Genomic DNA, 18,587 nt, shown 5'->3' with positions numbered 1-18,587 from the left:
GATTGTAAACCCCTTGGAAGCAGGAACTTTTTCTTTTTTATTTATCTGCTCATTTAGTCCAATGCCTGGTACATAAGAATCATCAAGAATCTATTAAGTATTAGGGATACAAATGCCAGCAAGGAAGACAGATGCACCCAAGGACCACTCCTTTTTTCCAGATCTTTTTATTACTCAAACCTCCACCCTTTCTACTCACTTTTTCAAATGAGAACTTTGCAATATAGTTCTTTATATACATATACATACATATATATGTGTGTGTAGGTATATGTATATAGATGTATATGTATATATACATATACATACATATATATGTGTGTAGGTATATGTATATAGATGTATGTGTATATATACACATACATATATTATAATTTATATATATAATTGTACATTATCTATATAGTCACATATATTTCTTTTTCTACACACACACACATATATACATATACACACACATATATATACATATACATATATATATATGTATATATATTTCAGTCAGCAAAAATCTGTCCTCTCCCACTCTAACCCTATCCTGAAATGGAGAACAAAAGAAAAAAATTCTATTACAAACAATGTATAGTCAAGCAAAATGAATCCCCACATTGGCCATATATAAAAATATGTCTCATTCTACACTAAGTTCTTCACTTCTCAAGAGGTAGGTAGCACATTTCATCACTTGTCCTCTGGAATCATAGTTGGTCATTACAATGTTTTCATTACGCTATTCTATTCTAGTCCTTCTTGTATCTGTCTGACCACTCCTTATTCTCTCTTTATGGTCCTTGTACAAGTCACTTAAACTATGTTTGCCTCAGTTTCCTCATCTGTTAAATGATCCAATCCAGTTTCCACTCTGCTGTCATACTAATCTTTCTAAAACCCAGGAAATTGACCATGTCACTATTTATAGTAGCTTCACATCACCTCCAGAATCAAATATAAAATCTTCTGTTTGGTGTTCAAAGCCTTTCATAACCCAGCCCTTTGCATTTTTCCTACACCTTGCTCTCCAATTCCAATGACATTCACCTCTTTGTTATTCTTTCCAGGAGACACTCCATATCTCCTGACAGACATATCTCAATGGCTATTCCCCATGCCTGGAATTCTTCTCATCTCTTCTTCCTGGCTTTCTTCAAATCCTAGTCAACATCTGGCTTTCTAGTTTGTCAATAAACATTAACTTCCTGCTATGTGCCAGGCACTGTGTTAAGTGCTGGTGATATAAATACTAAAAAAGAAAGATAATCCCTGCCTTCAAGTTTATAATCAAATTGGGGGGGGGGGACAAAACACAAAAGGAAGTTGAAAAGTGTGTGTGTTTGGCGGGGTGGAGGACAGGATGGGCAGGTATCCTGCTTAGTGGTGGTTAGAGGTTTTACAAGAAACCTTTCCTGACTCTCCTTAATGTTAGTGCCTTCCCTTGTTGACTGTCTGAAATTTGTCCTGTGCAGATTTACTTATTTATAACTGTTTGCAGACTGTCTCCCCCGTTAAGCAATGAGCTCTTTGAGATCAAGAACTGACTTTTTAAAAAAGTAATAAGCGGGGCAGCTAGGTGGTGCAGTGGATAGAGCACCCGCCCTGGATTCAGGAGGACCTGAGTTCAAATCCGGCCTCAGACACTTAACACTAGCTGTGTGACCCTGGGCAAGTCACTTAACCCCAATTGCCTCACCAAAAAAAATAATAATAAGCATTTTTATTTATAGTTTTGAGTTCCAACTTTTACCCCTCCTTCCCTCTCTCCCCTAGCCCTTCCCTGATGCAGTAAGCAATCAGATATGAGTTACACATGTGTAATTATGTAAAACATTACCATTTTAGTCATTTTGTACAAGAAAACTTGAATAAAAGAAAAAATGAAAGAAAGTGAAAAAAGCATGCTTCAGTCTGTGTTCCATCAATATCAGGTTGTTGGGGTTTTTTGGAGGTGTATGTTTCATCAACAGTCCTTTGAGATTGTCTTGGATCATTGTATTGCTGTGAAGTCATTCACAATTCTTCATCAAACAATATTGCTGTTTCTGTGCACAGTGTTCTCTTGGTTCTGCTCACTTCACTATACATCATACAAGTCTTTGCAGACCTTTTTGAAATCATCCTGCTTGTCATTTCTTATAGCACAATAATGTTCCATAACAATCATATACCACAGCTTATTTAGCCATTCCCCAATTGATGGACATTCCTTTGATTTCCAATTCTTAGCCATCACAGAAAGAGTTGCTATAAATATTTTTGTACAAACAGGTCTTGTTCCTAACTTTCCTAGCCGCCCCTACAGTCATAGTCAGAGTGAACGCTCTGATAGAGTGGCTGATTAAGAACCTCGGGTGCTTGACATTAGGCTCTCCCCTTATTGGAGGGTAATTACTCTCGGTCAGTTCAGGTCCCGCCTTCCCAACCCACGTCTGGAAGGGAGCGAAAGAGCCAGAAAAACAGCGAGTACTCCCGTCAGCCTAGAAGGTCCTGGAAGTGCCCCGGAAGCGTGGTTTGGCACTTCTCTAGGAAGCGGCTTTCCGGTAGCCTGTTTCCGGTTCTGGTCAGGCTTTACTCTGTGTGAGGCTCGGTCCTCTTTTTGCCTCCGTTGGTTCCCCGCCCATCCCTCTCCTGTTTGGGAGACCCTGGCCCCCAGGGGACGGTGAGTCCGGAACCTGGAAGGAAGAAGGAAGAGTGTGGGACCACTGACCCCACCCCTTTCTCTTCCGTCATCCTACTCTTAGATTTACTTCTTTCCAGTCCTCTTCTTGTTGATCACCGCTTCCCTCTTCTCCATCATTTTCCTCCCTCTTCCCAGAGGGGCAGCTAGGTGGCTCAGTGGATGGAGCACTGGAATTGGGAGGACCTGAGTTCAAATCTTACCTCTGACACTAGCTGTGTGACCCTGGGCATGTCACTTAACCCCGATTGCCTTAAACATCCGGGGCCATCTCCAGTCGTCTTGATACATATCTCGCCACTGGACCTAGATGGCTCTGGAGGAGAGAGAGGCTGGTGACTTTGCATAGCCCTGCTTCTCTTCAATTCAGTGCAAATCATGGCATCACCTCCCAATGCCATCGCTCTCTTCGGAAGAAAGGACAAACAACCCTCTTCCCCGATGTCTGTCCCTCATTTCTCATCTTCCTTTCTCCCTAGTATACCTTCCCTCCCTCCCTCCGCCCCTGAGGAATGCCCCTCTTCCTCATCTTCGTGATCCCCTTCCTATCAGCTCCCTCCGCTCCCTCATTCCTGTCCCAGATTCTCTCATCTTCCTTCTTCTGTCTCCTTTTCATTCCTCCCTCCTTTTCCTTCCCTTTTCCCCACCATTTTCTTTTTCTTTTTAACCTTATCCTTCTCTTCCTCATACCCTCCCATTGCAATCTCTCCCTCTTCCCATCATTCTACTCTTCACCCTTCTTCCCCTGAAGCTCATCTTTCTCTCTCCCACTCTTCAGGTGTCCTAAGAATTTCCCTCCTCCATTTATGTTCAGAAGAGTCATTGGGGAGAAGGGTCTAGGAAAGGTGAAAACAAATTGAATGTTAAGAACAAAAGTGGAACAGGCTGCCTTTGGTGTTATGATGGGTTCGACATCACATGGAAGGGTGACCACTTCTCAGGGAAGTTGTAGAAGGAACTTTTATTCAGGAAGGAGTAAAACTAAATGACTTCTGAGGGCCCTTCCAACCCTTAGATTCTGTTATGTATGTTGTACAAGTACCCTTCCACTCTCCCTACTGACTCTGGGTGTCCAAGTACTGAGATTTAGCTTTTTGTGTCTCAGAGTCCTATGGGACCTCCCAAAACCTATTTCACAGAATCTCAGAGTTGAAAGAGCTGTTGTTGGGGGTATCTAATCCAACTCATACCTGACCAGAAATTCCCTTTCCTCAATGTTCCTCACTTCTCTGGATAGCAGCAGCTCAGCTCACAAATAAATATTGTTTTTTAAATTAATAAAGTATTTTTTCCCATTACATGTAAAGATAGTTCTCAACTTTTGTTTATACAAGCTTTCCAATTTCAGATTTTTCTCCCTCCCTCCCCCTTTCCCGAGACAGCAGGTAATCTGATATGGGTTTTATATATATACACACACACATAATAACATTAAACATATTTCTTTTTTTTTTTTTGCGGGGCAATGGGGGTTAAGTGACTTGCCCAGGGTCACACAGCTGGTAAGTGTTAAGTGTCTGAGGCCAGATTTGAACTCAGGTACTCCTGAATCCAGGGCCGGTGCTTTATCCACTGCGCCACCTAGCCGCCCCTCATTAAACATATTTCTACATTAGTCATGTTATAAGAGAAAAATCAGAGCAATGACGAAAAACCTCAAAATAGAAAAACATCAGCACCAGAGACAAAAGAAATAGTATGGTTCATTCAGCATCTATACTCCACAGTTCTTTTTTTTTTTTTTTCACAAATAAATATTTGCCAGTTGTCTGTCTCTTAATTTTTAGCCTCCTACTGTGAACTCCATAATGCCGAGTACTGAGGGCTTAAAAAAGTATAAAACTTTATCCCTATCCTGCACAAACTTCATGCATCAACACCACATGCAAAAGAAATTCTGAGGAGGGGGAGATCATTGTGGGCTGGAGTGTTTTGAGGGCTGTGAAGGAGATGGAACTGAAGTTTGGAAAGGATTCAAGCAAGTGGTAGAGGGGAGATGGTCTTTGCAGTGGGCGTGAATTTAGATGATGTCAATGGTTCCCAACCTATGGGTCAGGGGTCCTTGGGAGTGAAGGGCCTCTGAATCAATCTATGAATTCATAAGTGAGAAAAGAGAACTTATGTAGTCTGTATGTAACATGGAGGTGCAGGGGATAGAATGCTAGCCTTGAAGTCAAGAAGCTCTGAGCTAAAATCCTCATGTACTTATCAACTCCCTAGTAAGTCATTCAATCTCATCCTCAGTTTCCTCATCTGTAAAATGCAATTTTACACTTAACTCACCCAGTTGTTAGGATCAAGTGAGATAATGTAAAGCTCTAGTCAAAGCACTATATTATTAGCTATTTTTTTTACATGACTCTCTTATTCACTTGTGCTTAGGTACACAGAGGCTGTGTGGCATGATGGAGAGAGAGCCAGCCCCAGATTCATGATCGTGTGGGTTCAGGGCCCCATATTGGCTATGTGACCTTGGACAAGTCACTCCAGTATCCCCATCAACTTTTAGATTGAACTTTAGAACATTTGCAGAAAAAATTTCCTCACAAGAAACTTTCCTCACCAATGATATCATAACTGTGGACAAAATTTTAAAATGTAAATGTTGGATTAATCAATAAAATACAAATTCATTTTAAAGTGTTAAAATTTATTATGTGTTTTATATAGATGATGACAGCACAACTACCATTGTGAAATATCTGTGGAATTTTTTTTTTAACCTTGAAAAGGGGTTGTACTTGACAAGATTGGTAGAATTACAGGATTAGATCAAAGGCTGCTTGCAGAGGAGTAGTGAGAAATAAATTTGGCTATGTAGGGACTAGGTTTCAGAGGGCCTTGAATATCAAGCAGAGGCAGCAAGGAGCCATTGTATGTCCATTTGCAGGGGAATGGCACAGAGTAATAGTATTATTTTTTTTTTTTGCAGGCAATAGGGGGTTAAGTGACTTGCCCAGGGTCACACAGCTAGTAAGTGTCAAGTGTCTGAGGCCAGATTTGAACTCAGGTACTCCTGAATCCAGGGCCGGTGCTTTAACCACTGCGCCATCTAGCTGCCCCCTAGTAATAGTATTTTAGGAAGCACAGTCAGGCTGGAGGGATTGGAGGAGAGAAATTGAAGGCAGAAAGACTAACTAGGATACTCTTACAGTAATTAGGCATAGAGTGGCTGTGGGAATTGAAGGGACACATTTTTGAAAGAAGAAAAACAGGATTTGGTGGCAAATTGGATATAGGGGATCAAAGAGCCTCCTTTGAACAAGGATTTCTTATATGTCTCTTTCTAAATAAAAACTGACCTTTATAATGCCTTATGATTTGCAAAACAGTTTGAATACTTTATCCCATTTGGTCCTCACAAACAACCCTGTGAGATAGTTACTTACAGGTATCATCCTTATTTTGCAGATGGGGAAATTGAGTCCAAGAGTAGTGAAGCAACTTGCCTATGGTCACTAGCTAATAGCTAATAGAACCAGAAGCAGGACTTGAACCCAAATCTTCCTGCCGTCAAGTTTAACACTATGATGCCCCCATTCAAAACAGGGTATTCTACAAAGTAGATGCTCAATAAATATCTTTGTTTAGGTGGAGATGGGTCATAGATGATGCCCATCAGGTTCCTAACTCAGGAGAATAGAATAATGATGACAGATACTGACAGATGGAATCACTTGGAGGAAAGTAAATTGGGGAGCAAGAAGTTGTACTTTTGTACTACTTGACCTCGAGGTCATGGTAAGATGCCCAGGTTAGGGGGCAGCTAGGTGGCACAGTGGATAGAACACTGGCCCTGGATTCAGGAGGGCCTGAGTTCAAATCCAGCCTCAAGCACTTGACACTTACTAGCTGTGTGACCTTGGGCAAGTCACTTAACCCTCACTGCCTCGCCAAAAAAAAAAAAAAGATGCCCAGGTTAAATTACAGGAGTTTTGGAGGCCCTGGGACTTCTGTAAACCATTCTGGAAATGGGGTTTCCCAGTGATTTCTCCTTGGCTGCTCTCCAGGATAGGAATGGGACTACAGATTGGTCTTGATTCTGCCCCAAGTAGTGTTGTCGGCTGTCAAACAAATAGAAGGGGATCCCTGTGGGAAGCATGTTTATTATTAACATTGTCTATGCTGTATTGTATGTTTATTTTTGTTTTGGTTTTTTTGCAGGGCAATTGGGGTTAAGTGACTTGCCCAAGGTCACACAGCTAGCAAGTGTCTGAGGCGGGATTTGAACTCAGGAACTCCTGACTCCAGGGCTGGTGCTTTATCCACTGTGCCACCTAGCCGCCCCTGTATGTTTATTTTTTAAAAACATTTTCCATTTAAAAAAAATCTGATTCCAGCTGGTTTTAGGGGCCTCATGTTTGACATCTTTGGTGTAATGGATAGCTAGCTAGAATAAGGAGTCGGGAAGAATTGAGTTCAAATCCTACCTCTGAACACTTATGAGCAGTGTAACATAGGACAAATCACTTAACCTTTTTTAACCTCAGTTCCTCAACTGTAAAATGCGGATACCCACCTCTCTGGGTTGTGAGGATAAAACAAGGTATACTTGTAAAATTCTTTGTGAAACTAAAGTCACAATATAAATGATACCTATTATTATTTTTTTTATATGTAACACAGAGCCAGGCAGGAAATGCAATATGGAGCCCTAAATAAGAAGGAGCAACATAGATTCTCAGCCACTTATTTTGGATAGAAAAATTAAAAATATATGTTATCATCTTCCACCCAAATTGGTGAAGAATTCTCATGCCAACCTCTGCCCCTGGGCAGCTTGAATGGCTAGATCCCTCATCCCAATTATTTGGGGAGCCCATACAAGAGAGCCCCTATGTCCCAGATAGTCTTGGAAAACCTGAGGGAAAGAGGAAGTGTTCCTCTATGGTCAGGAAGGAGCCCAGGTTAGCTCTGCTGGAGTATACATGCCCACTGATGGGCCAGATAACTTTGATTACAGATAATAAGTACTGTGTATAATGTAATATGCTAAGTATTAAGGGAGACACAAAGATTAACACATGTTAGCTCCTCCAAATGAGTTTATGCTCTAGTAGGAATGGTGGTATGTACATAGATAAATATAATAGTAATTTGAATGTGAGAAGTGCAGAAGAGTACAAATTTCTATGAGATTTGAAAAGAGAAAAATCACATCCTGCTGAGGACATTAGGGAAGACTTCACAGAGGAGGCATTTGAATTTGTCTTGAAGGATAAAAACATTTCTACAGGTGGGGAAGGCATGCCGGGCACAAAGAATAATAAAGGTGTTGAATTCTGTTTGGGGAATAGTGGACCATCCAGTTTGACAAATATAAAATACATAAGGAGGAAGAGTGCAAAATGAGGCTAGAAAATAGGTCATAGGTAATGAAGGCCCTATCTAGGGTAGTTTCAGTGACAGTGAAAAGAAGTAGTTGATTTAGAAAGATATCACATAGAAATTGATAAGACTTGAAGGACTGTGGAGTGAGAAGAGTCAAAGATATGTCTCTGATTTTAGGAGGCTGGAAGATTATTATTACTACTTATTACAAGAATAGAAAATTCAATAAGAAGAGTAGTTTTGGGGGCAAAAATAAGTTCAGTTTTTAACTTGCTGAGTTTGAGGTCTTTGTAGGACTTTGATAAAATTATAGAAATTTAGAGCTGGAAGGTATCTAAATAGATTTGTTCCATCCAATAGTGGAACAGGAATTCCATTTCCAACATCCCAGACAAGTAATGCTCTGCTCTTTGCTTGGTGACTGTCAGTGAGAGGGAACCTATGATAGATCATTTACTTTTAGACAGCTCTAATTGTTTGACAGCTTCTCCTTAAATAGAGCTACACTAAATGTCTGTAACTTTTACCCATTTCTCCTGCTTTTGCCTTCTGGAACTATGTAAAATCCCTAATCACTTTTACACATGATGACCCTTCAAAAACTTAAAGATAACTTTCATGTTCCCCTTAAGTCTTATCCAGGCTAAATATTCCCAATTCCTCAACCAGGCCTCAAAAAACATGGCCTTCTGTCCCCTCGCTCCTGGTCTCTCTCCTCTGGAAGAGATCATTTGTCAAGGCTTTTTAAACTTTGTCCACTAGTGACTTCTTTTCACCTGAGAAATTTTTATGCAATTCTGGGTATATAGGTATATAAAATAGGTATACAAATCAGACATTTATACAGAAATATGTTTGATGTGATTGTACATGTATAATCTATATCAGATTGCTTGCTGTCTTGGGGAGGGAGGAGGGAGGGAGAAAAATTTGGGTTTTTTTGTTTGTTTTTGTTTTGTTTTGTTTTTGTGGGGCAATGAGGATTAAGTGACTTGCCCAGGGTCACACAGCTAGTAAGTGTCAAGTGTCTGAGGCCGGATATGAACTCAGGTCCCCCTGAATCCAGGGACGATACTTTATCCACTACGCCACCTAGCTGCCCCTGGGAGAAAAATTTGAAACTAGAAATCTTATAAAAACAAGTGTTGAAAACTTTCTTTACATATAACTAGAAAATAATAAAATACTTTTATGATTAAAAATAAATAAATAGATAAAAACAAATAAAACAAATCAGACATTTACTGCCACATTTTTGTGATCCCCACATTCAGTTACACAACCCCATATGGAGTCATGACCCACAGTTTAAGAAGCTTTGATCTAGTACACAGTTGGAAATGTGAGACTGACACTTAGATGAAAGGTTAGGACTTGAGATAAAGTTGTGGGAGTCATCTGAATAAAGGGAATAGTTAAAATTAGGGAAGCAGAACCTCGGAAGGAAGAAACCCATTTTTAGGGGGAGAAAAAGGTACTAGGGAAGAAATCTAAAAGGAATGGTCAATAGTAGAAAGACAGTGTAGAGAACTATATCATGGAAGACAAGGGTGAAGCAAGTATTAAGACGGAGGAGGTCAACAGTGTCAGCTATTACAGAGAATCTAGGATGAGGATTGAGAAAAGGCATTAGATCTGATGATTAAGAGATTATTAGTGGGGCAGCTAGATGGCGAAATGGATAAAGCACTAGCCCTGGATTCAGGAGAACCTGAGTTCAAATCCGGCCTCAGACACTTGACACTTACTAGCTGTGTGACCCTGGGCCAGTTACTTAATCCTCATTGCCCCTCCAAAAAAACCACAACAAAACAAACAAACAAACAAACAAAACAAAACAAAGAGATTATTAGTGACCTTGGAGAAGGGAATTTCAAAGAATGATAGAGGTAGTAGATACCAGATTGTAGGAAGTTGAAGAATGAATAGATGGTGACTTATCAACTTGGAAGTGGTGGCAATGAGTATAGTTTAGAAGTCTGACTGTAGAAGAGAGGGAAAATAGCTTGAGGTTGAGAAAAGTGTTTATTTTTTGAGAGGGAAAGGGAGAGACTAAAGATGACAAAGAAAAGGGATGATTGAGGAATTAAGATTCTGTGGGAGATGGGGTGAAGAGTATAGGGGCTAGTCAGCCTCAGAAATACCTTTTCTGGGGCAGCTAGGTGGCGCAGTGGATAGAACACCGGCCCTAGAGTCAGGAGGACCTGAGTTCAAATTTGACCTCAGACACTTGACACTTAATAGCTGTGTGACCCTGGACAAGTCACTTAACCCTCATTGCCCAACCAAAGAAAGAAAGAAAGAAATACCTTTTCTTTTGGGATGGGAGGTAAGAATGAGAATGGCTAGTTATTGAGAGGTTTTGAGATAGTCATTGCAGGAGCTCCCATCAGATAAGAATCATGGAAGTATAGTTGGGCACTTGAAGGGAAGGTTTGGAATAGATTCAATGATGTGATAGCAAGTTGATAAGTCATATAAAAGAATTGCTAAGCATTCATGCAAGCTCAGCTGAAGCATAAACCTAATGGGCAAAATAATTGGTTTTGTGACCTTTGCCAGCAAATCAAAATGTTTGGACCAATATCAGAGAAATTGGTTTGTGGCTGTGACCTAGGGTTGGGAATTAGAGGGTGGAAATGGCAGAAGGTCTACAGTAACTTGAAAAAACGAGAATTTCATTCCCCACTCCCACATCCACATTCAGTACTTTTATGCCAACATAGTCTTCGAGGTCCTTGCCTTTTTCCCTGGTACTTCCCATTCTTGCCTTCCTCCTTCAGGAAGAGGTCAGGACTGACCCTAAGGTAGTGGAAACATGTTTCAGGAGTTCTGGTATTTGAGGATGTGGCAGTTGGCTGTATACTCCAAATGGAAGAAGAAAGGGTGCCTGCACCTTGATCAAGGGAACTGCTACAGGAATATAATGCTGGAGAATTAAAGGAATGTAGTTTCCCTGAGTAAGTTCTCTTCTACTTGACTTGACATCTGTCTTACGGGGGAGAGAGGAGCTCCTGGTCTTCACAGATATAACCAAGGTTGGTCTATGGATATAGAAGTGAAAATGGTCAGCTTTCTGAAGCTTTCCTTAAAGGCTGATACTCTGGTCTAGGGACTCTCCCAGAGTTTCTCAGTGGAAATTATCTTTCTAAGGATGATTGCAGTGACATTGAGGTTTGAGCCTGGCTGACTAGAAGACAGTTGTCATGTGGCCTCGTAACCACATTTTTCTGTCTCCCCACCTATTTTTCAGAGTGCTCTTCAGAGGATTTACATGTTTCTTCTGTATCTTCCTAATATGATCATGAAATTTCCTTTCCCTATAGGCCTTTTATAAACCTAAGGGCCAGAATTGAACTCTGGCACAGTTTAATGACTCTGACTAGCACTTTTTACAAATGTTATCTCATTTGATCTTCATGTCTCATTCCTTTCTTTGATCAGGATTTTCAGTTTCCCACATTGGTGGGACCTCCCAGCAAGAACCAAGAAAAGAGCCTTGCTCCTAAAATCTGCAGGAAGCTGAAAATGGAGAGGTGCCCCAAATTTGGTGAATGAGAATCAGGCCCATGAGTAGTGGTTTTCACCATCAGCAATATTCTTATGTCCAATTACACATATGGACTTTTACTCAAGGTTGTATGAAAAGATTAGCACAGACCTGATCCCTGCTGTCTAAGGCTTTCTGGGACTAACAAACTACTGTAAGCATACATGTATAGGTCAGACAGCAAAATTAGAATATTAAACCTATGCCCAACTTTACGTTATTTCAATTCAATCAATTTCCTTCAATCAATCAACAAGCATGTGCCAGGTATTGGGTTAGGTGCTGGGAATACAAATAAAAAGGATAGAACAATCCCTGTTCTCAAGCAATTTTCCTGCTAATGTTCTGTACAGATCGAAGATGAAAACACTGTGGAATCTGGAAGCCTCAGAGGAGCTTGAATTTGATTTATGGCAAGGCCCCTAAATATAATATAAAGGTATGATTTATAAACAACTAGAAAGGAAAATTGTGATCCTAACTAGGTAACATTGCTTCATCACGAGTGAGTTATATCCAACAAACCTCATTTCTTTTTTTACCAAGAGTAACTAGACTAAATCAGAAGAGTACCATAAAAATAGTATACCCAGATTTTAAATATAGTCATTTAGGGGCAGCTAGGTGGCGCAGTGGATAGAGCACCAGCCCTGGAGTCAGGAGTACCTGAGTTCAAATCCGGCCTCAGCCACTTAACACTTACTAGCTGTGTGACCCTGGGCAAGTCACTTAACCCCAATTGCCTCACAATAAATAAATAAATAAATATAGTCATTTAACATATTATTTTTATCCAATTACATATAAAAATAATTTTTAACATTTTTTTTAAATTTTGAGTTCCAAATTCTCTTACTCCTTCTTCTCCTTCACCTCTTATTGAGAAGACAAGTAATTGGTATAGGTTATACATGTGCAGTCATGCAAAGCATAATTCCATATTAGTGATGCTGTTAGAGAAAACAAACAAAAAACCCTAAGAAAAATAAAGTAAGTTTTTAAAAGTGTACTTCAATCTGCATCCAGACTCCATCAGTTCTTTCTCTGGAAATGGATAGCATTTTTTAGCATAAGCCCTTCAGAACTGTCTTGGATCTTTGTACTGCTGAGAATAGCTAAGTCATTCACAGTCAATCACCATACAATATTGCTGCTACTGTGTACAATACCCTCTTTGTTATGCTAATTTCACTTTGTATCAGTTCATATAAGTCTTTACAAGTTTTTCTTAGAGCATCCTTGCTTGTCATTTCCTGGCCTGTGCTTTGGTCTGTAAATGACCACAAACACTCCTTTCCAACCTAGAACTGTGACCAGGGTCCCCTGCTTCACTGTGCCTGCAAGCTGTGATGGGCTAGTCCTCCTTCTTGCCCTGGGACTGAGATCCAGCTCTATATATGGGCAATGCAACAGAGTCCAGCACCTTGTGCCAGCAATGGGACCTGTGTTGATTCTCCTTCTGACCAGTTGTCTGACCCCCTTACTTCTTGTGGGCTGAGATGTCCAGAAGCTTTCATTGCAGCCACTGATTCAGTCACCCCCAAGGCCTGCTGCTGGCTTGTTGGGGCATAGCCTGTGCATCTTGACTATGCTCCATTCCCACCCCAATGCAACAAACCTTTCCTGTCATCCTTCTAAGTTGTCTTGGGCTGGGAAATGGTTTCCCCCTGTTCCTTTGTGGGTTCTGCCACTTCAGAATTCATTTTGAGATGTTATTTAATGTTGGATGGTAATTTGGGAGAGCTCATGCCTTTTCTCCATCATCTTGACTCTGCCCCTATACCTAGATTTTAGCAAAGTATTTGATAAAGGCTCCCATGCTTTCTTTGTGGGAGAGAGAGAGAGAATCGACAGAGAGAGATCATAGGGCTTCCCTCTGGCTGTCATCTTACTACCCAACATGTGTGCCCCAATGTTGGGCTTTTCTACCTGCTACTTCCTAACATCAACAGTCCTCTGCACAACCCCATGTTCTTTCTGGTAAGATGAAAGAAATGATTATGAAACTTGAGAACTTCAGGAATTGGTGGGAAAGGAGCTTCTTGGCGAAAGAAAAAGGTGGTTCCCAGAACAACCACAGCAGATTATAAGAAACTTCAGATTTTCTTAAAGAAACAGAGTAAACAATATCTCTTATTGAAGAAATAACTATGTTTACCAACCAGGGAACAATAATCTACTTCAACAATACTAAAGTTTTGGTAGGAAACACATTCACTATTATGGGCCATCCTGAGAAAAAGCCACTGACAGAAATGGTTCCTGGCATCTTAGACCAGCTCAGAGATGACATTCCCTGCTTAAGAAAACTGTCAGAGGCTCTGTCCAGACAGCCTGTAATGGAAAAGCACCACTTACCTCTGAGGTGAATAATGAGCTTTGATGAGACTTCTTAGAACGAGGCAAACTGAATTGATGATTGTAAAGTAGCTACATGGTGCAATGGATAGAGCACTGGGTCTAGAGGCCAGAAGTCTTGGGTTCAAATCTAACTGTTGACACTTATCTGTATTACTCTGGACAAGTCACTTAAATTCTGTTTATCTCGGTTTCCTCAACTGTAAAATGAGAATCATAATATTACCTACTCTGGAGGGTTGTTATGAGGATCAAATGAAATTATATTATATTTGCAAAAGGCTAGATATAATGCCTGGCACATAGTAGATACTATATAAATGCTAGCTATTACAATTATTAGCCTCTGAGAGTTAAAACTTGAAAAAATTATATGGAGCTACTATTTTATTTCATGATTGCTTTTCTCTCTTTTAAAAAATTTACAAATATGAAGAATTAGATATTTTAATTCTTAAACCCCTTACACATTATAGCTTTTTAAATTTATTGCTTCTACACAATTCTTTTTTTGCAGCCTTACTACACTGAAGAAACCTAGAATTAAATTTGAAGCAAAGCTTTATAAAACCTTTCCTAATATTCATGATGAAAAATGCTATTCACTTCCAGAGAAAGAATTGATAGTGTCTGAATATAGATTGAAGCATACTTTAAAAAAAACTTTATTTTTCTTGTTGGTTTTTTTTTGGGGGGGGTCTGTATTTTCTTTCACAGCATGACCAATACAGAAACATGTCTTGCATGATTGCACATGTATAACCCATATCAAATTGCTTTCCTTCTCTATAGTGGGGAGAAGAGGGAGAGAATTTGGAATTCAATTTTTTTTAAAGAATGATAACAAATTTTACATGGACTTGGAAAATTTTTTTAACAACATTCACCTAGTTTTAAAAAAGGGAGGGAAGGGAGTGGGGAAGGAAGGAGAGATACTGGAGTTTGTTAAACAGGGGATAACATGATTAGACTTTAAAAATCACAAATTCTTCCCCTACTTGTTACCCTTCTGTAATGGGGGAAATGGGGTATGGGTTTTGTTAGGGGTTGGGGTTCTGAGGAATTCCTCTTTAAAGAATTATACCCTCTTGTACACAAAAGTAGTTAGAATAAGGTGGTAGTTTATTTAGGAGCAAGGGAAGGGAAGGGTGGGGGGAGGGAAACCATGACAGAAATCCTTGGACTTCTCATGGGGAGATAGGCACAAAGCACATGGCTCAGAGGTACCAATCTCCTTGAACAGGAGACTGGAAGGTACTTTTATAGAGGACTGATGGGGGTGGACCATCTGCCTGTGAAAAGTTCCTTAGTGAGGGAGGACCATCCCCCACTGGGGGTAGCTGGGGGAATTGGGTGAGGAGTGGTGGACCATCCCCCACTGGCAGTGACTAGAGGAATTCCGTGAGGGGTGGCTTTCTCTTCAGGACACAAAGGCCGCAGCCACACCCAAGGGAGACCATAATGAAGGGTGGGAATCCGAAGCTAGCTCAGTCGGATTTGGTTCCGCTTATCTGTCCTCTGGTTTAGTTTCTCAAGGAGAAGATTCCTCAGTGTGCCCCAGAGAAATTCTGGGGTGCTCTGCACCCCATGACACTTCATTTTAGCTATATTGTTTTTATATAATTAGATCTGTTTCCCTTTTTCCTAATTACATTCTTTGTATTATAAACAAAAATGCATTTCCTCTAAATGATTGAAATAAGTAAATAATTCTTTTTAAAATGTATATTTAATTCATTGATCTAGTTGTAAATTTATTCTAATATATGGTATGAGTTATGGATTTATATCCCACATGTTGCTACCCAATTTTTACAACAATTATTATTGAATTATGATTTCTTTCTTCAGTACCAATGGACATTTGTGGGTTTAGCAAACACAAATTATTATTATATATATAAATATATGGATATGTATGGATGTATGTCTATATATTTTTATATAGTACTATTTCTGGAATCTCGGTACTGTTTCACTGCTTGTGTGTGTGTGTTTAGTACCTCAATTAATTTTTTGTTAATTCAGTTCAGTCATTTATTGAATGCCCACCATGTGCATTTATTGTCTGTATTAGTTGCTAGAGATACAAAAACAAAAATCAATCCCTTCTCCTCAAATTACTCACATTCTATTGGGGGGAAATGTGTTAAATACCTCAGATTTTTCTAGCTACGTATTCATACCATCTACAAGTAAGGATAATTTAACCTCCTTGTTTCCAATGATTATTCCTTTTCTTTTTAGGCCATATTGATAATAACTAGCATTTCTAAAACCAAGTAAAGAAATAACTTTATTTTGTATGTTTTAATGGGAATGCTTATATTTTTCTCCAAAGCATAGGATGTTAGAATATAGGTTTCAAGCAAGTATCTTCTATGGTTGTGGAAAAATCCTTGCACTCCTGCACTTTTTGATGTTCTTCTTGGTATATTTTATTGAAGGTTTTTTTTTCCTATACCTCAATATCATATAAACAATAGAAATACCATTGGATTGGGAATCAGATATACCTGCTTTTCAGTTTCAAGAGTGTGGTCTACTAGATGGATTCAGAGACGGAGGATTTGGGTTTGAAACTGGCTCTTCCATTTACTATATTTGTGATTTTGAGCAAGCCATTTGATTTCTCTTGCCCACAGTTTTCTCAGTTACTAAATGGGAAATGATACCTGTAGTACCTACCTCACAGGGTTGTTGTAAAATTCAAATAATATTATCTTTACAAAGAACTCTGTGAATTTTAAGAGCTTTATATAAATGTCATCTATTACTATCATTCTCTTAATTATTTACCCACTTTACAAAATTTGTGGTAATCTTTGTGACAATATGAACCAAAGCCAAAAATAAAAACATTCACAGAGTCTCAGAGTTGGCAGAGCTCTCAGCATTCATTTACTATAAGCTGTAACTGAACAAGAATCCTCTCTACTCCATCCCTTTTAAGTGTTTATCATCACCTAGAGACTTCCAGTGATGGGCAACCTATTACCTCATAAGGAAGTTTATTGTGTTGTTGTACAATTCTAATTCTTACAGAGATACTTTATATTGAGCTAAAAGCTGCTGTTCTCCAGCTTCCATTAAAATGTTCTTAGTTCTGCCATCTTGAAGCAAGAGTACAAATCTAATCCTTCTTGCCTTTCAAATCCTTGAAAATAGCTCTCATTTCCATCAAGGCAGAGCCAAGATGGCAGAGAGGAAGCAGCAAGCTGCCTGAGCTCTCCTTCTGTTCCCTCAAAAAGAACATTAAATCAAGCCTCTGGACAGATTCTGAAACTACAGAACCTGCAAAGAGATAGAGAGACACAGTCTTCCAACCAGAGATAATTTAGAAGACTTCAGGAAAAGGTCAGTCTGACTTGGGCAAAAGGAAGGCCCAGCACAGGGCAGCAGCCCAGCGCCAAGGGGGTTGGGGCAAGTCAGCAGGAGCTACGGGCCACAGCCAAACAACTGAGACCCCTGGAACCTGGCTCAAAAATCTGGTGGCCAAGAAGGACAGTGGAAAAACCTACCTGCACCGGCCGGGAGGGCAGGTTACCAGCTGTAGGGCCATGAACTGGACAGGTGGGATTGGGTGCCTGGCCGAGCCCTCTCAGACAGGAAGTGCAGGGGGCCGAACTGCACACACTATAAAGGCCTCAGAGTAAAAAGCCGCTCACACAGCACCTATAACCCTGCACAAGAAGCCCAAAACAGGGACCCTGGTGCCCCCAGAGCAGACCTCAACTTAAAAAATAAATAAATAAGCTGCAATAATGAGTAAGAAGCAAAAAAGAGCCCTCTCTATTAAGAGCTTCTGTATCAATAGGGAAGAAGCCAACACAAACTCAGATGAGGACAATACCCTCAAATTGCCTACATGTGAAGCCTCATGAGGGAAGGTGAATTGGTCTCAAGAACAAAAAGCCTTCCTGGAAGAGCTCAAAAAGGATTTTAAAAATCAATTGAGAGAGGTAGAAGAAAAAATGGGGAGAGAAATGAAAGCAAAACAAGAAAACTATGAAAAAAGAATCAGCAGCTTGGAAAAGGAAGCACAAAGATTGACTGGCCAAATGGGAAAAAAAAAGTGCATAATTTCACTGAAGAAAACAATGCCTTAAAAAATTCATTTGGCCAAATGGAAAAAAAGGTGCATAATCTCATTGAAGAAAACAATGCCTTAAAAAATTCACTTGGCCAAATAGCAAAAAAAGGTGCATAATTTCACTGAAGAAAACAATGCCTTAAAAATTAAAATTGGACAGTTGGAAGATAAGGAATCCATGAGATACCAGGAATCAGTCAAGCAGAATCAAAAGAATGAAAAAATAGAAGAAAATGTGAAATACTTCATTGGAAAGACAACTGATTTGGAAAACAGATCTAGGAAAGACAATTTGAGAATCATTGGACTGCCTGAAAGCCATGACCAGAAAAAGAATCTAGACACCATATTCCAGGAAATTGTTAAGGAGAACTGCCCTGATATCATAGAATCAGAGGATAAAATCATCATTGAAAGAATGCATCGATCACCTCCTGAAAGAGATCCCAAAAGGAAAACTCCAAGGAATATTGTAGCCAAATTCCAGAATTATCAGGTGAAGGAGAAAATACTCCAAGCAGCCAGAAAGAAGCAATTTAAATATCATGGAGCCACAGTCAGGATTGCTCAGGACCTGGCAACTT

The sequence above is a fragment of the Dromiciops gliroides genome, chromosome 1 (genome assembly GCF_019393635.1).
Source record: "Dromiciops gliroides isolate mDroGli1 chromosome 1, mDroGli1.pri, whole genome shotgun sequence".
NCBI classification, from domain to species: domain Eukaryota; kingdom Metazoa; phylum Chordata; class Mammalia; order Microbiotheria; family Microbiotheriidae; genus Dromiciops; species Dromiciops gliroides.
The sequence above is the reverse complement of the archived record's forward strand: the minus strand, read 5'-3'. Positions refer to the sequence as shown.